Here is a 23,139-nt window from a genome sequence, read left to right as displayed (position 1 = left end):
TTAAGACTTACTAAGCTTATGAAAGCTTACTCCGTTGTTACATTTCTCTGTTTTATAGATTGTTGACTTCAGTTACCTACTCGGGTTGGAGTTCGCCGGGGATATTATCACACTGTCGAGCTCATGTTATCGGTGTAAGTAAATCCTAGTATTTCGAGTCTATGGCATGTATCGGGGATAGATTGCATGTGAAAAGAAAAGTTTTAAATTGATTGAAATTTTTCAGCACGGTTTTTGTGTGATTGACTGAGTTTAAGTCGAGTAACACCTCGAACCCTATTCCGGTGAGGGATACGGACGAGGGGTGTTACAGTCCTGATCGACTGTGGGCCTTCCGTAGGGTCGGTATGTGTTGTATAAGCCTTAAAGTAGAAATCTATCACCTTGTTAGATTGAAATTGACTTAAATAACATCTATATGAGTATTATGTAATACAGTAGTATGATTCGTTCTGTTATGTATAAGCATGTGTAATAGCTGCTATATGAGCATGCATGATATGTTTTTTCTGGTATCTATTAATACTGTCTGTATTTAGTTATTGGGAGGGATATGTGTTATGTGGAGGAAAAATTTTGTATGAGACGATGTCTCCCCATTATACTAGCAGCACTGCTGCGATTTTTCTAAAAAGTGTCGTATGGACACTATGTGGTGTGTAGGGCTGAATAGGTGTTTTATACCCCACATGGTGTGTTGGGATGGTCAGAGTTAGTGTGTAGAGGATGGGGGTAGAACTATGTATATCTATATCTATACAATTCTGTTATAAATCTAATTCTGAAAAAGATTTATGTCTCTATCTATTCTACTATATGATAGAATCTGAATTTAGGTTTCTACTAAGTTACACACTAGGTTTTAAAACTTACTTTCTGTTTGTCTGTTACTTTCAGGTAGTCCTCCAGACTTAGGTGAGTTGATGTGACGAAAGCTCGGTTTTGTATAATTTGGACTCTCTGGACTTTTGGGACTGTTTTGGTTTTGGGTTTTTATCTTATTTTTCTAGCACAAAGGTTGATAGCACAGTTTTTATGAAAACGATAATTTTTCTTAAAAAAATAACAGCATTCAAGGAAACAATTTGAATTACCAAAATGTAGCGTTTTAAGAAACTTCGCTGTAAAATATCCGATTTAATTGGAAGATGTAAATGAACAATGGTTTTAAATTAAATAAGTATATCAAAATGTTTCCCAAACAAATCAGGCTTACTAAGTAACAACGGTTTACAATGATTTTCAAAATGATAAGGTCGGGTTTATAACTTTTCTTCGTAACATTCCTAGATTCGACCATAACGTTTAAGTCGAGTTTGGGATGTTACAACTCATGCTATGTGGCAGTGATTATTGATAAACTGTAATTCATACATATTTCTATCCCATGCTTAGCACATTTTATGGATGATTTTTCCTTAAATTTGGTGAATTCGATGCTCCTAATGCCTTAATTTCATGTTTTATACTTAGGTGAGCATAAGAGAGTGAAAGGAACGAGAAACGGGCCAAAAACAGAGAAAATGGGCCAACATACGAAATCAACACGGCCTGGACTTCCGCACACGGGCAGACCACATGACCGTGTCAATTTGGCAGAATCAAAACACGACTCACACGGGCGTGTCACACGGGAGTGTCCCTGCCAAGCCCAAGCAGAGTTCTATTCGAAAAAGGCCACTTTTGAGGGCTCTTAGGCATTCCAAAGCCTATAAATACACCCTAGAAAAGGAGAAGAGGGGGGACGGAGAGGAGGAAGCAAGGAATTACTCAAGGGAAGTCAATTGATCTATCTCAAGAGTCGGATTCATCATCAAGACTGGATATCTCCCTTCAAGCTCCTTTAGAAGTTTTGGGTTTTCTTATGTTTTGTTATCCTTATACTTTTGAGATGTTTTCCTTCATAAGTATGAACTAAACCCCTAAATACCTAAGGGGAATGAAACCTATGACAGATCTTGTTATTATTATCTAAATTGTATGATAAATATTTGACTTGTTCTTAATTATGTGTTCTTAATTCTTGTTTTGATATTTCAGGATATTGATTCAAGTTAAGCTCTTATTCAGAGGAGGAATAAACCCTTTCTAAGAGTAAATTTATCATAACTAAGAGAAGTTATTGCGCGCCTAGAGATAGGATGACAAGATTTTGCCGGATTAGGGTGAAACCTAATAAGGGAATCCATAGATCGAGTTAATGCAATTCTAGGGTGTTAATTAGAAAGAGATTTTAATTATTCAACCTAGGGTTAGACGTTATTAGTCTCGAGAGAGATCATAATATAACTTAGGGATTTCTACGGATCAAGTCAAATGAATAAATCGTCTGATTCAGAGTCAAATAACAAGTGAAGTCTAGGTGGATTTATCCTTAGGTATTGTCTCAATCAATCGGATTTTCCCCAAAAGTATTTTCCCAAGTTTTTCTTTATGTGCATTCTTGGTTAGTAATTAGTTTAAACAACCAAACCTCTTAAATTTTAGGCTAGATAATAAAAAGGAACTAAATACTAGTACTCGTAGTTCCTTTGGGTTCGACAATCCTGAACTATACTACTGTTCGATAGGTACACTTGCCTTAATCATGATAATAAGTTAGTCTCAAGAATGTTTCATTTATAAATGTTTAAAACCTATTACGAATATCACGCATCAAGTTTTTGGCGCTGTTACCGGGGAACTAAGATATTAGGAACACTCGATTTTTATTACTTTAGCCATTTTACTTTTATTGCAATTTAAAATTTTTCTTTTCTAATTCTTCATTTATTTTCTTCTGACAGGATTTTCTAGTTTATGACCAGAAGAAACCCGTCAGCACAACTACTTTTTTACGGTGAAATCGACCGCACACTTCGCAAAAACCGGAGAGAAATAAGGTGAAGCCTAAGATACACAGAGGACAAGCAAGAGGACGATACTTCAACCACAACCGAGAAGATGGTTGAAAACCAAGAAAATCTGCTACCTCCTACGATTGCTGTTAATTAGAATCCTGCCCCGCGCACTATGTATAATTATGCTAAGCCTAATTTAATGAGAACTAAGTCAAGTATAGTTAGACCTGCTATTGCTGCAAATAATTTTGAACTGAAACCTAACATAATTCAAATGATACAACAATTTGTTCAGTTTAATGGTTTGCAGGACGAGGATCCCAACGCTCACTTGGCAAATTTCCTAGAATTTTGTGATGCCTTTAAAATTAATGGCTATTTTGATGACGCCATTCGCCTTCGATTGTTTCCCTTTTCATTAAGGAATAAGGCTAAACAATGGTTGAACTCGTTACCACGAGGGTCAATCATTACTTGGGAACAAATGACCAAAAAAATTTTATTAAAATATATTCCACCAGCCAAAACAGCCAAATTACGTAATGATATTTCTTCTTTTGTGCAGATGGATTTAGAAACACTCTACGATGCATGGGAGAGATACAAGGACCTTTTGAGAAGGTGCCCTCACCATGGGTTGCCGCTTTGGCTACAGGTTCAAACGTTCCATAATGGCCTGAATCCTTCTACTCGGCAGATGATTGATGCAGCCGCTGGAGGAACTATTAATGATAAGACACCTGAGGCGGCTTACTAATTTATTGAGGAGATGTCACTGAATAACTATCAGTGGCAACTTATGAGAACAAAGCCAATGGAAGCAGCCGGTGTTTTCAACCTCGACGCAGTTACTATGCTATCTAACAAAGTAGAACTCTCAAATAAAAAAGATTGACGGTTTGTGTGATTCTACTCAGGTACATCCAGTGATGATGTGTGATTCGAATGGAGGAGGAGCATGCACAGAATATCAACCCTTCAACCCTAGCATCGAGGAGGAACAAGTCTAATATATGGGTAACAATAACTCTAGATCCCAAAATAACCCATATAGTAATACTTATAATGCAGGTTGGAGGAACCATCCCAATTTCTCATGGGGCGGTCAAGGAAATCAAAGGCCACAACATCCTCCGGGTTTTCAACAACCACCTTACTAGGAAGAAAAGAAACTGAACCTTGAGGAGACACTAACCAAATTCATCTCTGTGTCAGAAACTCATTTTCAGAATACTGAGACGGCACTCAAAAATCAACAAGCATTAATCCAGGGGCTCGAAACTCAGATTGGACAGCTTGCCAAGTTGATTTCCAAACGACCACAAGGTAGCCTGCCAAACAACACTAAATTTAACCCAAGGGAGCAACTCAATGCAATTTCCATTCAAGATGAGGAAGGGCTAGTGGCAAAACCAGGGCCAGAACCGGTGGTAAGCGAAGGTAAGAATGAGGTAGGCCAAAACGAATAAAAATCGGTAAGTCCAGACTATAAACCTCGTGTGCCATACCCCAATGAGACAAGGAAAGACCGCTCAGATGAGAAATTTGGTAAATTCCATAAACTTTTAAAGAAACTATAAATTAACTTACTGTTTATTGAAGCACTTTCGCAAATGCCAAAAGCAGTCAAATTTTTAAAGGAGCTTCTAGCAAATAAACGAAAGTTAGATGAAAGGTCGCATGTGGAGTTGAACGTAGTTTCCTCAGCCATTCTTCAGAATAAGCTACCCAACAAACTAAAAGATCGAGGGAGTTTTACGATTCCCTGTTTAATTGGTAGTTTAGATGTTAATAATGCGTTGGTTGATCTAGGGGCTAGTATCAATGTTATGCCTTACAAATTGTTTAAGCAACTAGGTCTAAGGAAACCCAAACAAACTAGGATGAGCATTCAATTAGCAGATAAAACTGTTTGATTTCCTAGGGGTATTATTGAAGACGTACTCGTTAAAATTGACAAATTTATATTCCCAGTTGATTTTGTTGTTTTATACATAGAAGAGGATAGTAACGTTCCTTTAATTTTAGGAAGGCCCTTTTTAGCAACTGCTAGAACAATTATTGACGTTGGCACAGGTGAACTCACACTTCGTGTAGAAACGAAACAATCACCCTTCAAGCTCGCAACCCGAACAACACATCAAAAATTGAAGGCGATTGTACAAATTGTTCTACTAAGACTGATCATACAATGTAACCTATTTCGTAGGAAAAAAGTTCGAAGGACACACATGAGCAATGTGCAATCCATAACAAAGAATCTACCCATGAAAAAAAAAGGTTACGAATCGAGGAGTCAGATGAATGGCTGACATTTAAACTGAGAAAACATGATAAACCAAAACTACACCAGAATGAGCTCAATGCCTCACCAAATCAACTTAAGGTTGGAGATAAAGTTTCATTAGATACCGCAGATCCTAACATTCACACTGCCAAACCGAATGAAGAAATTCCTCTTATGGTACTTAGCATTTTCCCATTTGGTAGAGTCGAGGTAAGTCATCCCAAATTCGGAACCTTTAAGGTAAACAATACCCACCTAAAACCTTATTTTAATAGGATTCATAGCAGGAATGAGGAGTATAAACTCTTCGAACCACCATGACCATTCACCAGAAAGGTAAGTCGAGCTTAGACTATAAATAAGCACTTCTCAAGAGGCAACCTGAGCACTAACAATATTAATTTCTTTAAATTTTAGTTTTAACATCTAACATACTAACCAACTCATGGAACGCAGGCTTTCTAAAGCACACATGGCCAGGCAGACGGGCGTGCCTTAGGCCATGTGAAAACAGGGTGAAATTTTTCCCAACAAGGGATGCGATAAGTCGCCAAGGCCGTGCGTTAGGACCATGGGCGAATCTGCCAAAGCAACATGGACGTGCGACACGCCCGTGTCAAAGAACCATGGTTGAACTTGAGAAAATAGCACGGGCATTTGTCACGCCCGTGTCTAGAACCCGTGGTCGAACCTGTCAGATTAACACAGGCGTGGGCCTACATACACAGGCGTGGTAGAAGCAAACGAAGACAGACACGGCCGTGCAACATGGTCATGTGCACCTACATGCCCAAGGAACACTGGCGTGGTTCAAATGTCAGATGCGCCCAAATTCAAAATTCGCAAATCACACGGGCAACACGGGTGTGTCCCCTGGCCATGTGCCCCAAAATCTATAAATACCCTTCACTATTCATCATCTTTTTCACCTAAAATCCCTAACCCTAGCCGTTGCAAGTCCACACGGCCTCCCTACAACGTCCGTGCACCGCCTTCAACTCCATTTTCGACACCCATTCTCATCTTTTTAGTGTTTGTTTACTATTTTCTCTCTATTTTCTTCATCCCTTTTACTAATTTTATGATGCTTATGGTTTTATTTGGCAGATTTTTTATTTATATTCATAGTTCTCACTATAGTCATGCTTATATGTTTATTCTTTGCCATTTTAGTCAATGCTTTCTGATACATTCATTCTTTTCGTGTGTTCCCATAAGAGTCTAGTTCAGTCATTTTATGTTGGAAATAATCATACTTTTATTATGTCAATTGCTATATAAACTTCTATCATTTAGATTAAACTGCTGAGTATTGTTGGTTGGACTGGCTAGTTTAACTGTATTCATGATTACTTCTTGAGTTAGTTAGTTATGTTATATTCTTTGTTCTTCTTGCAGGTATACCATGTCAAGCTCACATGGCAAGAAAATTGTCGTTTTCGCTTAGAAAAAGTGGAAAGGGGCGTCTTCCTCGGGCCCTATCGCGAAAATTCACCACCCATACCTCCAATTTCCACCCAACAATTAGGAGGAACTATTCCAAATCCTACGGGCCCGAACTTTAGGTGTGGGCCACTGCATTGACTGGACAGCACTTGAACAAGTCCAGTTGGCTGACGATGTACGAGCACTCCTGAGAACCGATCCATGAGACCTCTTCTTTGCAATCATTGAGCTGACGTACCTTGAGCTCACACTTGAACTTTTCTCGACATTCCATGTTCAAGATGTCATGACCAACTTTGATGATCCTCAAAAGGTCCAGTTTCGTCTCGACAATTTAGTTCACCATTTGAGTGTGCCCGAGTTCGATATAGCTTTGGGCCTGTACACAGAGGAGTTCAATAGATGAGAATGACCTCGACACTCTCCATCGCCACATCCACTACTCTCCCTTGAAGTGCTGGTATGCTTTGGTCCCCGGTTCAGCCACTTACGACCCAAGTTGCTTCAAGGCATCGGCTCTCTCTCCCTCCTTGAGGTACCTACACGCCATCTTGGCATACACTTTGATAGGACATCGAGAGAGCACTGATGACATCAACACCCACGACGCCTACTTTCTATGGAGCATGGTAAACGGGCATGTACTCGACCTCGCCTACTTTATTGCCCTCGCCATTCGCCACCAGACGAAGCGGCATCGGAGGGGGGTCATCTCTTTGGCCCCTACGTGACTCGACTAGTACGGCACTTTGGGCTCCTCAACACATCAGCCCAATCATCCTCCCTTACTTTTATTGGCCAGATGTCCCCACAAGGCATCTCGAGCATGCTTAGTATGAGGATGATCGAAAAGCACTGAGGAACCCACCCTCCTCAGTATCGCCTCGCCCAATTAGCCAAGGAAGGAGACCCTGAGGATATTACCGATGATGTCCCTCGACGTCACGAGGACCCACCGTCTCAGCCACCACCTTCTTCTCGTCCAGTTCATGCGGCGGCTTCATATGCTGACATCTCTGAGTGCCTTACCCGGTTCGAGCAATAGTGTTTTCAGCGCTTTGATAACATTGATGCTACTCTACAGCAGATTTGTTAGCACTTCCACATCTCATCACCACCCCCACTTTGCGAACCATCTAGCGATGAAGATGTTTAAAAACTTTTATTTATTATTTTATGTTTTTATTTTTATGCTATTTTAAGACTACTTTTTATTTTCCTTTAAGCTTATTTCTATTAGATTTTATAATTTTTATTTTGCAATTATCAACTTCAGTTATTCCATTACGAGTAATTATGCTTCCTTATACTTCCTAAAAAGTTCTTGATTTTTTCACAATTATAAAAACCTCCTCAAGCTCATCATTACATAGGAACTAAAAACTCCACCGGGAAAGTTTCTCCACGACTGCCATGTCCTGCTTGACCACGACCATAGCTACCACCAGATATAATATTCTTTTGATGCAGGACTTATGGACAAATGAAACTCTACCACAACCGGAATATCCTCCTCCACTCTCACACCGATTATTCTCCAAAACTCCAGTTTAAGGAATTCATTCATCATTCAGGAAGTTTCACTTCTCTCCCTATCTTAAGACTATAAATCTATCTTTTTCAATATATCTACCTTTGTACATTGAGGGCAATGTACATCTTAAGTGTGGGGGGGTCTTTTATATCAGAAAAAATCCTTGAATTTTGTTTTATTCTTATGCGATCTTCTCATATAATTATTAGAATGAATTCCAATTAGTCTATAGTGTTTATTGATATATCTTGAATTAAAACATAGGCATTTATGCATTGATTGTTTACACTTTAAGACATTAAAGAATCAAACATGATAAGTTGATTCTGAAAGATTAAAAACTTTTAGGTTGTTTCCCCAAGTTTAGGTATTATTTTGAGTTGGAATTCACAAGTTTAAACATCAAAAAGCCATAATTTTTTGTGAGATCTTGAGCCCGTAGAGCATCCATTATTTCTTTCATGCTCACTTTCATTATGAGTGCGTTAGTATTGAATTGTTATTCTAGAACTTGCTTGATTATGCATGTCAAGACACACCATTTGATTTGATATATCAAAATGATAAAGGCACTTAGGTTTAACCCACTCACTCTATAAAAGTCTACCTTCACAATTAACCCTTAATGAACCCCTTTGAAACTAACAACTCATTCATTGATTTACCCTCAATATTAACCCATAACTCATTATTGTTGAAATCCCCTAAATTAATTTGATCCATGTTTTTGTCAAGATTTGAGTTGGAATAGTTGTTTGGCTATGTTTTATTCTATTTTGTAATTTGACTTGTACTTAAAATATATATATAATACATGTATACATATTAGTAATAGTGATCTTCTGAGTTAAAGAAGTTGAATTCCATATTCTGAGAAAAAGCTCTGTTGTACGTAATTGATGACTAATCATTTTTCTAGTTAGGCAACTTTTCAATTCAATCTCGATTCTAACCCTTTCTTTCAGTTTGTGACCACACCCTCTAACCAAAGCCACGTTACAACCCTCTAAAGACCTTTTGATTAATGTTTCATCTCAATTTATAGTGGTGGAAATTTGATTTTCATGCAAGCCTATGGTAATGACTTTTCATTATTAACTATTGAGTGCTTCATTTATTTCCCTTAAACACCTCGAGTGATTTGAGTGAATCTTTAGTGAGGATATGAAACTCTATGATATTTTGAATCAAAGGTAATTACTTAGATAAGAGGAGACACCTATGTTTTCATGATAAAATGCTCAACTTGGAATGTTTGAAACTTTGATGTTCTTTCAGTTGAATTTTCAATGTATGATTACCTATGGATTAGTTTTAGATATTATTGATAAGAATTATAAGTTAAGAAGAATTTATTTTGATTATGAGTTGAGGATTTTGCTTGAGGACAAGAAAATGCTTAAGTGTGGGGTATTTGATAAACCGTAATTCATACATATTTTTATCCCATGCTTAGCATATTTTATGGATGATTTTTCCTTAAATTTGGTGAATTTGATGCTCTTAATGTCTTAATTTCATGTTTTATACTTAGGTGAGCATAAGAGAGTGAAAGGAATGAGAAACGGGCCAAAATGGAGAAAATAGGCCAACATACAAAATTAACACGGCCTGGACTTCCTCACATGGGCAGACCACACAACCGTGTCAATTTGGCAGAATCGAAACACGACTCATACGGGCGTGTCAGACGGGCGTGTCCCTATCAAGCCCAAGCAGAGTCCTATTCGGAAAAGGCCACTTTTGAGGGCTCTTAGGCATTCCAAAGCCTATAAATACACCCTAGAAGAGGAGAAGGGGGGACAGAGAGGAAGAAGCAAGGAATTACTCAAGGGAAGCTGATTGATCCATCTCAAGAGCCGGATTCATCATCAAGACTGGAGATCTCCCTTCAAGCTCCTTCAGGAGTTTTGGGTTTTCTTATGTTTTGTTATCTTTATACTTTTGAGATATTTTCCTTCATAAGTATGAACTAAACCCCTAAATACCTAACGGGAATGAAACCTATGATAGATCTTATTATTATTATCTAAATTGTATGATAAATATTTGACTTATTCTTAATTATGTGTTCTTAATTCTTGTTTTGATATTCTAGGATATTGATTCAAGTTAAGCTCTTATTCAGAGGAGGAATAGACGCTGTCTAAGAGTAAATTGTCATAATTAAGCGGAGTTAATTATGCACCTAGAGATAGGGTGACAAGATTTTGCCGGATTAGGGTGAAACCTAATAAGGGAATCCATAGATCGAGTTAATGCAATTCTAGGGTGTTAGTTAGAAAGAGATTTCAATTATTCAACCTAGGGTTAGACGTTATTAGTCTCGAGAGAGATCATAATATAACTTAGGGATTTCTACGGATCAAGTCAAAATGAATAAATCGTCTGATTTAGAGTCAAATAACAAGTGAAGTCTAGGTGGATTTATCCTTAGGTATTGTCTTAATCAATTGAATTTTCCCCAAAAGTATTTTCCCAAGTTTTTCTTTCTGTGCATTCTTAGTTAGTAATTAGTTTAGACAACCAAACCTCTTAAATTTTAGGCTAGATAATAAAAAGGAAGTAAATACTAGTACTCATAGTTCCTTTGGGTTCGACAATCTGGTTTTGCTGAACTATACTACTGTTCGATAGGTACACTTGTCTTAATCATGATAATAAGTTAGTCTCAAGAACGTTTCATTTATAAATCTTTAAAACCTATTACAAATATCACGCATCAATTATATTGTGCTACTAAGGTGAATATGTAGTGAATGTGTGTGAAAAATCAGTAAGTAAATATAAGATAATAATGTGGATATTTTGGCCTTGTGATATTCTGAGACCGTTGGATATAGTTCGCATGCCATAAGGATTGTGAGCACTCATTTTTATGATGTGATTTTGGAGTATTGAGGCCTAGGGACAATTTCAAAGACAGAAGAGAATGTGAGCTAAGCTCTATTCACCAAGATATGTGTGTTTGGTGTGTTGGAGAGTGTTAGCTATATGTTTCACTTGTGGGACATGATCGACTCTATGAGTCATTTTGGTGCATTAGAGATCTGTGTATCCGATGAGTGATGATAAAGTCCACTTTATATTTCATAACCTCAGGAGTCAAACTATCTTATAATGTGATTGAATGTGATTAAATATGGTTTATATGTGTTGTGATATATATTTAACTAATCATGTGGTTAAAGCGATAAATGTGTAATGGTATAAAGGGAATATGATTAAATGTGTGAATTATGATACTAGAGTTAAATATGATATGAATATGTTACATGTATGTTTAGTTTATACATGGTGACTTGTTTGTGTAGTGGTTGTTCTGAGCATTCATTGAGCTTGTTAAGCTCACCCGCTCCTTTTTAACCATTACAGATAAGTAGTGCCAGTGTGAGCGGTATGGTCTCTAAAGGTGATCCAAGCCAAAGTTTTAGTTGTTGTTAGTAGGTGTTCTTTTAGTTATTTGTGTTTTTGGTAATAAAAGGAAATGTGGTAGATTTTATGTTAGTTTTGCTATGATTCTTGATTATTTGCATGTCTATTATTCTTGTTAACTTGTGGACTTTAAATATGGTGTTTGGGACTATTATTTGAGACATTTCGGTGTTTATTTTATGAGACAATTGATGCATGATCTTTAGAACCTATTTGAAATTATCTATGCGATGATATATGTTATGTTTTTATGGTCTGGAATAGAGGTATCGATATTTGGAATTTAAAAACGATACCTCTGAAATTTTTAAAGTGTAGGAAGTCAGTTTTGCTAGTTGGTATCGATATTTTATCTCGAGTATTGATACTCGGGGTGGAATTATTGATACATTTTTAGTGGTACTGATATTTTTCAAAAGTTGGGTTTTTAATACGAGAAATAGTAAGCTAATTTATTATCGATTTTTCAAGTGGTATCGATACCACTTGAGAGAATTATCATACCACTCTTCTAGTATCAGTACCTATGTAACAGTTTTAGGAAATTTTGCTAAATGGTTTTAATGCATGCTTAGTATTTATTTTATGATTAATCAATGAATGTTTAACTTAATTCAACCTCTTAAGAGCATGTATGACCTACATTTCATGTGAATGCTAATAATTTTTTTTAAAAAACATACATGCGTAATGATGTGATGGTTTGTGATGAATACAAAGTGAGATGGTGCTGTAGTGTCCTAGTATTCGAGCTCGATGATCGGACCGGGTATAGGGTGTTACACCAATAGCAACGTCACTCGGAATATTCGGTGAGAAAAAAAGCTGTGACTTTCCTCTATTTACTATTTGGCCCAAAAAATGACAGAACGTACAAAGGATATCGTTCACCTGACTTGCTTAAACCAAGTTGGCTTCACAGAAAAGTATGAGATAGTGAAAAATAAGTGAGAAAGTGTCGGACCCCCTCTTGAAAGAAAGATCGGAGACCAACTTCCGCATCTTACAACCTCATCAATTAAGTGCCCCATCCTTTCCAATGCAAAGTACAAACAAGTAAGGAGATAGTGGGTCTCTTATACAAGCAGCTCGGTCCAATTCAAAGGCCATAATAGAAGAGTTGAAGATTCAAGACGAGAGATTTTGGAGCGAGGATGAATTAGAAGGGATTAATTTTGTTTGTGGGCCTAAACTCTCAATCTATTATGATAAGCCCATGTGGAGAATATTAACAAGCTTAAGCGTTTCATTTCAATGACCTTAATCAGACCCACAAGCTTAGGCGTTTCATATTGGGTTTAAGTCCTAGGCTTAATTTTTATTATACATGAGTCCAATATTGTATATATTATCTTTTATTTTTTTTATTACGATTTTTTTATAATTATTAAATATTTTAAGTTATTTAGAAGTTTTATGTTAATAAGAAAGTTTTGTTTAAAACTACTTATTGTTTAGATTAATTAGAGTTTTAGTATACTTTAAAGTTTTATTTGGATGTACCTAGCTAGCCTATATAAAGGCTTCTTCATTGTTCATTAAGGACATAATTGTTTTCATTAATAAAGTTTTCAACTCTGGGAGTTTATTCTTTGTGAAAGATTTATTTCTTGTTATTTTTTGAAGTGGTTCTCTTCTCGATTTTCTTCAAGGAGTCATGGGAATTCATTATTCACCATTCAATTTGCTAAGAATTATTTTTTGGAGGGTTGATTAGAGTTATTAATTGAGTTTGTTTGGATTTATATCTCAAATGGTTCAATTGGACATTTATCCTTCTGTCTATCATAGCCATCGATTTATTCAATTCATCTTCCACTTTTAAATTTTGTCTGTTTATTTATTTAATTATTATTTTTATTTATTCTTTGTTCTCAAATTTATTCTTTTACTGTTTTCGACTTCTTTATTATTAAATTTATTTATTTCTTCTTTTCATATCAGATCCAAATCTTTCCTTTTCGAGTCTTGAATTTGATCCTTCTTCTGCTTCATTTCGTATCAGTCTCCTTGTCTCAAACCGCACGTCAGATAGAAGCTCTCCGTGATACTACCAGTCTATAGTATCTGGAGAGATGCAAAAGAAACACAGTTCATAATCAAAGACACCAAAAATCTAGGTAGACCCACATCCAAAAGTGTGTCTTCCAAAAAATCCCACTTGACATCATAAGCCTTCTCCAAATTGATCTTTAAAGTCATCCAATATTTTCGACCTTTGAAACATATCATAGAGTGAACGGCCTCCTAAGAAACTACAATATTATCAGTAATATACCTTCCTATAATAGAGCTAGCTTGGTTCTGATTAGTGAGCTTCATCATCAAAGGCCTCAGTCTGTTAACTATCGTTTTCGTTATAATCTTATAAACCACCATACATAGGCTAATCGGCCTAAATTGCGAAATCCTCTCCAGACCTTGGACCTTTGACAATAAAACAAGCAACGTTCTACTAATCATAGGATTAACAAGCTCACCTCCCAAGATTTGCCTAACCATAGAACAGATCAAGGCACCAACAATGTCCCAATTTGCCTGATAGAATTTAGTATGGAATCCGTCAATTCCCGAAGTTTATATTTTTAAAATTTTAAATTCTCAATCATTACGTTTCTAAAAGGTTAAAATTTTTTAATAAATATATGACATATATTTTAATTAATATAAATCCACATGATAACAAACTATTATATATACTATAAAAAGGTTTTGAAGAAAATTTGAAATTTTTAGTTTTTAAAACTTACATTCGCAAGTTGATTTTCAATGCAACAATTAAATGTAGGAAAAATATATATTACCATCGATATTATGTTCCATTTGTGTTTAACGCTTAAAAGTAAGTTTAGATGGACGATATGTTTATTTACGATTAATGTAAAAATAACGGTGACGATGAAATTAAATACTATAGCAATACTGTAATATGAGATAAAAAATAAGATAAACGCACCACATTACAGCCCACTGCCCATTCAAACCCACCTTAAATTTGTCTAACAATGATATTGATATTTCATTCCATTGATATTTCCTTTCAAAGGTTATGTTTTAGTTGTATTTTGGTCTGCCTTTTAACCACTTTTTACAATAAAAATAGTAGGTGCATGTTTATGCTATGGTTTCTCGCATAATTAATTTCATAAAATATAAGTAATCGACAGTAAATGCTAGTAAATATTCTAAATAGACTATTAGAGGAGAGAAATAGTGGTTACCGAATTTGAACTCATAGTAATCCTAAATTTATCATACCCGTAACAATTTCCTTATTTGTATCTTTGAATACCAAAACTCTTACCGCTAAATTTATTCTTGTGATTTAGCAAGTAAAACCATAATACAAAAGTTTTACTATTAATAAACATTCACAAAATGTAGTTTCTCATTTGAACAGATTTAGTACTCTAAATTCTAGGTACATAAATCTATACAAGCCTCTCAAGTATATAGAGTTGTTCGAGACTTGCTAACATAAAAAAGATCTATCACAATCCCTATAAAACAACTACTATTTATAGGGGTGTGCATAATTCAATTTTAATCGAATTAATTGACTGAATCGAATTATATCAATTAATCGATCAGTCATCGAATCTAATCCGATCAACAATCAATTAAAGGTTTTTTGAAATTTTAGTTAACGATTAATTTAATTTAAAATTAGATAATTAACTAAATTAACTGATTAACCAAAATTATTAATAATAAAATATTATAGTCTCAATATATTAGATAGATTGAATATATTATGTAAGCCCAAAATATAAAAGTTAAAGAATGAGCTTAAAATTAATTGGATTTATACAAATTATTATAATGAACTTAAAATCATAATGGATTTATTTACTTTTAAACTAAAAATTAAACAAAAAAGTAAAAAAAGAAATAAAAGTAAGAAGCGCTAATTTTTTTTCTTTCCATCGTCAAACTCAAAACAAAGCTTGGGTGGGTGGGTGTCGTCTGACACCAGACCATCTTCTATTCTCCTTGTCTTCTTTGATTTTTTTTTTCATTTTCTAACCTTTGTTTTTTTTTTTAATTTCATACACAAGTCTGAAACTTTCTTCTTTTTAATATAGTGTTTGTTATGATGATTTTAAATTAGTGTTATTATTGCGTTATTTGTTATTTTTGCTTTTTTAAGTAAAAGAAGAGAAAAATAAAATTGCAATAGTATTTTTTCATGTTTCAAACTTGTTTGAACAAAAAAAGACATGTAAAAATTTCGATTAATTTGGTTAACCGCTCGAATTAACTAAAATTATTTTGGTCGGTTAAAAGATTTTGAAAAAATTTCGATTCGATTAACAATTAAGACTTTTATAGTTTCGATTAATTCAATTAATGATAATTTAATTTGAGTATTAATTGAACCGGCTGTTTGAATACTCCTAACTATATAAGTTGAATATAATATTATAATAACAAGCAAAAAAAAGAATATAATATTATAATAATAATAAACAAAGTAAACAATAATTCTTGGCAACTAAGACTTTAGTGATTCAATCTAATCTAAGTTCTTTAATTTAAGGAATTAGATAAGAATGATCCAATCCAATTCTTCAAATATATTTTGATGGGCTAGATATCATATTTATACTCAGCATAACTCATAACACTATACAATAAATTACCAACATCTCAAATTTAAAAACTATCTAAAACAATTTCAATGATGAAGGAGTACGCACTCCCTCTAAACTAAATTATCATTTTTATATTTTTCTAATAAAAAATCCTTTTTTAATCCCCTTGAGTATTATTTTTGTCCTACCTATAAATAGGAGAGCTTCCCTGCATGCAAATGCAAAATTAATAGCATGACATAATAAGAAAAGCAAAGGTTTTTGACTTTTAGGTTTTTTCCTAAGCTATTTTTCAATCTCTATTCTCCCTTAAACATTATTTTTTTAATCAACTCTATTTTACAACATTCATTTTTTAATATTAATCTACTTTAAATTAATTTTAATTTTTTATTAATATACATCTTTTCTTAATATATTTTACAGATTGTTGGAAGGTGAACCACTATTTTGAATCGTCGCCTGATCCTTTATAATTAGATTTACATAAAAAAAATGTTTTGATATATAATTAATCTGACTTTTATAAAAAAAATCAAATTTTATTTAAGGTGAACTACACCGCAGATCACTCTAAAATAACGCTGTTCCCATTTTGGTCACTTAAATTTTTTTGTCAATTTAGTCACTCTTATTAAGCTGATTATTTGAATTGGTCACAACCATTAACAATTCCATTAATCAACTTACAAATTATTGATTTGACTTTTTTTTTTTACTTTTGACTAAAGTTAGGAACTTCTCTATAATTAGTCCAAAACACTTTTTTTATTTATTTGTAACATAAGGTTAAAGCTTGTAAGTTTTTTTTTCTTATTTATTTCCTAGAAAAAGTAAAAAAAAAATTATAGTTTTTACTTGAGAAGTCACCATTACTCATTTGTTTCCATGATTCTATGACATGAGTTTTTCATAATTTGTGAATTTAAAGTGTGTTTTTTTAGTGTTTTGATTGTGGTGTGGGAAGATGGATTTTCAAGTTAAAAGTTTAGTATTTTAATGTTTATAGCATGAGGTTGGAGACCATGTTTGTTGATGGTGATTTTGTAGTCTATTTTGTAGAAATGTGAATATATGGTTTAAGTACTTAAACGGCAAATTCCAATCCACACAAACACTAAAACATTAGTATTCTCCAATCAAAAAACAGTATTTTATTTGCGTTATATTGTTTTAAAATTTATCTTTAATGAATGGTTTTTTATTCTCAAACAAAATTAAGTTTATTTTTTATTAATATTGAAGTTTTTCAAATTTTCTTTTTATTATTTATGAGGTAATTTTTAAGACTTTTTTACTTAACACTATACTTATCCACACATAAATTAAGAAAAACTCATGTCATACAATCATGGAAACAAACAAGTAATGGGTGGTTTCTCTAATAAGTCAAAACTTATAAGCTTTATTCTTTTTTTTTAATAAATAAAAAAATATTTTAGATTAATTATAAAGAGGTTTATAGCTTGATTAAAAAAAGTCACATTAGTAATTTGTTAGTGGATTAATAAATTTTTTAATGGTGATGACTATTTTGAGTTAGAGTGGTTAAATTGACAAAAAAATTAGAATAACCAAAATAAGAACGACACTATTTTAGAATGATCTGCTATATTTTATCCTTTGATTTAATTGTAATGACCCAAAATTCACGAGCACCGGAAAAGTGAGTTATAGGGCCTTCGTCTTAGTGAAATAAGTTCGAAAATAATTATTAGAAATATTTATGAGTTTAGTGGTGTGTCTAATTAGGTTTTAATTAGGTGAAATTAGCTTAATTTAGAGTAATTAGTAAAAAGGACTAAGTTGAATAAGAGGTAAAAGTTTAATTATAAAGTAATAGAAAGTAGAAAGGCTAAAATGGAATTGAGCCATTTGCAAAAGATGAGGCGGCATATGTGTTAAAAAAAATTCTAAGATTTTATTATTATTATTAATTATTAGTATGGTTTTATATTAAATTATTATTATTATTATTATTATGGTTTCATATTAAGTTATAATTATTTAATAGGTATTATTATTAAATAAATTAAATAGTAGACAATTGTATGGTAACAAAAATATACATGTGTAATAATATGTATGTGTACAAATGTAATATATTTAATTGATATTAAAATAGATATTTATTATTATTTTTATATTAAGTTAAAGATATTTATTAATTAAATAATTAATTTATGAGATTTTTGTTTGACAAACAAATTGAATAATGAGAATTGTAATAAAAATATTGGTGCATTTGTAATAAATAGATATATACACTTGTAATAAAATAACTAATTTACTTAATATTAAAATAAAAGATATTTGTTAATTAAATAATTAAATTATTAGTTTTTTGTGTAAAAAATAAAATAAATGGTGACAAATGTATGGTATTGATGGTGTACACTTGTGTGTATATGATTAGATACTTAATAGATATTTAAAATAAATATATTATAATATATGTTAATTAAATAAACAAAGTAAATAAAAGAATGAAATAAAAAGAAACAAAGAAAAGAAAGAAACAGAGACATTCGAAACAGAGCAGGAAGAAAAGGGGAAAGAAAAGAAAAAGAAAAACTAAGAGTTTAAGGTTTAAAGCTTTGATTAGTAAGTTATTTAAGTCCTTTCTATTTAATTTTGATGTTTTAGAAGCTTTAAAACAAGATTTTGATGAAATTAAATTGGTAGTTCAAGAGTTCACATGTTTCCAAATAGGGTTCATGTTGGACAAATTATGGAATTAGGGATTTAATTGAATGAATTCTAAGTTAGAATCGATTAAGGGATTAAATTGAAAACTAGGCTATAAGTTTTATGTTGTAGGGACTAAATTAAAGAAATTTCGAAATTAGGAAAATATGCTGGAAATTTTATAGTTAAATATGAGTTTAGACAAAATTTGAATAGAAAAAGAGAGTGAATTGGATTAAGAAAGAAAGTAAGTTTAGTTAGGATTAAATTGGGAATAAGGTAGGAATTGTTTAGAAATTTAATTATTTATTATAATTAATGCTGTAAATAATAATGTAAATTCTTATTATTTTCGTAGCCAACAAAGAACTTGAAGCATTGGCACGAAAAGGAAAGGAGAAAGTTATCGAGCAGTAATCGCAAAATTCGGGTTTGTATTAAGTTATCGAGGAGTAATCGCAAAATTCGGGTTTGTATTACTATTCAAATTATTTATTTATTCATTATATGTTTAATTTAATTTATGTATATGGTAAGTAAATTATAAGGTAAGTATATTTGTTGAATTGTGTAAAAATTTAATTGAATGATGAATATGTATTGAAATTGAATTGCTTGTGGATTGAAATGGAAAAGTGTATTGAATTGAGTTGAAATTGAAATTGAAAAGTGATATGAAATACCCTATTAACTAGTCGGGCTGAGTCGGATATAATTGGCATGCCATAGGATCTAGAAGTGTACGGGACTTGCCGGCTTTACTGATTAGGTACTTTATGTGTCGTATTTTAGGCACCTCATGTGCCGTATGAGGCACTTCGTGTGTCGTTTTAGGCACTTTATGTGTCGTATTCTGATCAGGTACTATGTACCGTTTTAGGCACAATGTGATGTACCGGTGTGTTCGGGTTGGAATCCGTGTATCCATCAAAGTCCGGGTCTGTTAATAGGGTGAACATCTAAAATGAGAAACTTAAAATAAATTAACTGATTATATTATTGAAATATTGAAAGAAATGAGAAAATTGAATTATGAATTGAAATGAAGATTGAAAATGAAATGCATGAATTTAATATTCATATAGTGATTGAAATTGTTACATGTGATATGTGAAGGAAATTGAAGAATAGTTAAAAATTGTATTGTTATTATTAATTAATGAAGTTTAAGAATGAATTGATATTTGAGAAATTGGATAGTTACATGTTCGGTAATTATAATTCTTTATTGCTATTATAATTTGAATTATGGTAATACCACTGAGTATATCCATACTCAGCGTACGGTTGTTTCCATGCGCAGGTTAGTAAAAGTCAAGTGTCTCGGCTCAGCATCCAGAGTATTCTCGACTCCAACACAACTTGGTGACGTATTTTTTCTTTTGGGTAAAGGTGGCATGTACATAGGTGTTGTGCGATCACTTGAATATGTATATTATTTTGGTTGTGAAGGATGAATTATAAGGTTTAGATTGTTAAATGAAATGGTAGAAAGGTATATGATATTTTGACACATGAACATTAAGTTATTAAATGAATGAAGTTTTCAATCAATTTTGAATGATGCTATGGTAGTTATTTAAGTTAAAATTATGTTAATGATATAAATATTAGTTAGGTGAATTTGAAACATTGGTATTGGTTGTTTTTTGTTTGAAATTACAAGGGGTTTTAGGTAAGAATAAGCAGAAATACTGTCGAATTTTTTATAAAAAAAATATTTATGAAAATTTTCCAGAATACTCGAACAAATCTCGTTCTACTTTTAATACGTGTTTTGGGCTTCGAGAGTCCAATATAGGGACTTAATTATTAAATTATACTATGAAAGTTATATTAATTGTAAATTATTCGTAAATTGTCTGATATGTCCTGTAATACCTCGTAATCCCGTTTCGACGACAGTTTAGGGTTAGGGGGTGTTACATTAATATGTATAGAATGAATAGCTTAAATTTTCAAGAGACTTTATTACCCTTCATAGAGTAAATAACACATTTTTTTTAAAAATTTTGAAAATTTTTATATTTTCATAATTTTAAATTGTTTATTTTTAATTTTAAATAGTTTTTAATATTTCAAAAAACATATTTTTATTTAAAATATTATTTTTTTAATTTTTAAAATATTTTTTAATTGTTTAGGTACTTTTAAAGAGCAATGGTCAAATTAACAAAAGAAAACTGTATAGGAACCATTTTATAATAGTCACATCAACATTTTTAACGGTAAAATGATCAAAATTTTTAAATAAAAAGGAAAGAGATTAAAATTTAAATTTGGTAAATTACACTTATAGTCACCCAACTATTAGTAAGTTTCTTTTTTAGTCACTTAATTATAAAAAGGTTACAAATTGGCCACCTGACTATTCAAAACTTTCTTCTTCTTTTTTTACCAACGACGATTAAATGATTGATAGAAAGATGGCGTGACAACTTTTTAAATTGGTATAATTCCAAATTTAACTCTCAACATTTACACATTATGTATTTTGGTCTCATTTTTTCAATTTTTTTGCGACCTTTCCACCTAAAAAGCTAAAAAAAGAAGAAGCAAATCTATCAACTAAATTTGATTAGAAATATACCAAAAATGAAAACACCAAAAACTCCAATATAATATTTTTTATCTTTTCTCATTCTTTTAAAATTAACCCTCAAGTCACAAATAAAAGCAAAACTGCAAAAAAAAAAAGAAGAAGATCAAATTACATAATGTGTAAATGTTAAGGGCTAATTTGTTTTGGAATCAATACTAAATTGACACAGTGTATAGATGTTGAGGATTAAATTTATTATTATGCCAATTTTAAAAGCTGCCAAGTTATCTTTCCGTTACTAATTTAATGGTTGGTGACCAAAAAAGAAAAATATGAGTAGTTGGGTGACCAAAAGGAAAAAGCCGAATAGTTGGATGACTATTTTGTAACTTTTCATAGTTGGATGATCAAAAAAGAAATTTTCTAATAATTAGGTGACTACCAATATAGTTTACCCTTTTAAATTTGAGAAAAGTATAAGTAACTTTGTTGTATCTAAACCTAATAAACATGGGTAAACTACAAAAATAGTCACAAACTTTGGTGAAATTTCTTTTGCCGCTAAAAGTTACATTTTGGTCAGTGAAGTTATCGGCTTATAACGTTTTGGTCACTCATCTATAATGTTCATCACAACCTTAATAAAAAGTGAGGTGGCACATTAATTCAAGGGTTAATATCCAATTTGATCCTTGAACTATAGCTAAAACATTCAATTTGTTACTTTTACAACATTTTTAATGGTAATTCTAAAAGAAATTAAAAATTTCTGAAAATTATTAATTTATTTTTTAAATTTGTAATTATATAAAAAATAAAAAATCATAAAAGTTTTAAAATTTATATAATAAACAAAACACGTATTTACAAATTAAAAAATTCATCACTACTTTATCCCACCTATAAAACCAACGCAGTAAAATGTACAAGCGTTCTACTTATATCACCGTGAGATATAGATATATTAGGTTGTTGAATTTGTGGTTTTAGTGGTTCTTGCTATACAAGAGAAAGTTATTCCTTTTAATTCCTCTCTTGCGTCTGAAATTTTACTTCTATGGATTGATTTACCGCATGAGTTGGTTATTAAGGATGGATTTAGATAGGCAGTGTGTTTATCTATTGTTAGTGTAAAAGCAACGGTGGTGATGAGATTATATATTGTAGCGTGAGACAAAAAATAAGTTAAACGCACTATACCCTACCGCCCATCTAAACCCACCCTAAGTAGACTATCATATTCTCCTCTCTTACACTTCCTACTTTTTCTTCTTATGGACGTTCTCTATTCGTTTATCCACACACATATTCTTTTCTGCTTGGTTTACTGGTGGGATAAGGTAGGGATGATTTTTTTTATTTTGTAAATGCGCCTTTTGATTATTATAAAATGAATTTTAAAATTCTACATAATTATAATTTTAAAAAGCATTTTTATAACTTCAAAAAAATAAATAATGAACTTTTAAGATTTTGTATATTTTTAGAAATTTTTAATAATTCTTTTAGAGTTATTGTTAAAAATGTTGTAAAAGTACCAAATTGAATGTTTTAATTATAGTTCAAGGATCAAATTGGAGATTAACTCTTGCTCTAATGTGTCACCTCATTTCTTCGTTAAGGTTATAATTGCCACTAACGGACGAGTGATCAAAATGTTATAAGTCGATAACTTTAGTGACAAAAATATAACTTTTCATAGTTTAGTGGGAAAAAAAGAATTTTTACCAAAGTTTAGTGACATTTTTGTAATTTACCCAATAAATATCATT

At 32.2% G+C, this 23,139-nt stretch overlaps 1 non-coding gene across 1 annotated transcript; it reads right to left on the bottom strand.

Annotated features, from left to right (window-relative positions):
- Window positions 1–3,372: 3,372 nt before the first annotated feature.
- On the bottom strand, window positions 3,373–3,479 carry LOC121210532 (small nucleolar RNA R71). Its single transcript, XR_005905650.1, has one exon. It is a non-coding gene; the product is annotated as a small nucleolar RNA R71 (small nucleolar RNA).
- Window positions 3,480–23,139: the final 19,660 nt, after the last annotated feature.

This window comes from Gossypium hirsutum, chromosome A11, assembly GCF_007990345.1.
Source record: "Gossypium hirsutum isolate 1008001.06 chromosome A11, Gossypium_hirsutum_v2.1, whole genome shotgun sequence".
Taxonomy (NCBI): domain Eukaryota; kingdom Viridiplantae; phylum Streptophyta; class Magnoliopsida; order Malvales; family Malvaceae; genus Gossypium; species Gossypium hirsutum.
Note: the sequence above shows the minus strand (reverse complement) of the source record. Positions and strands in the feature narration are given on the sequence as shown.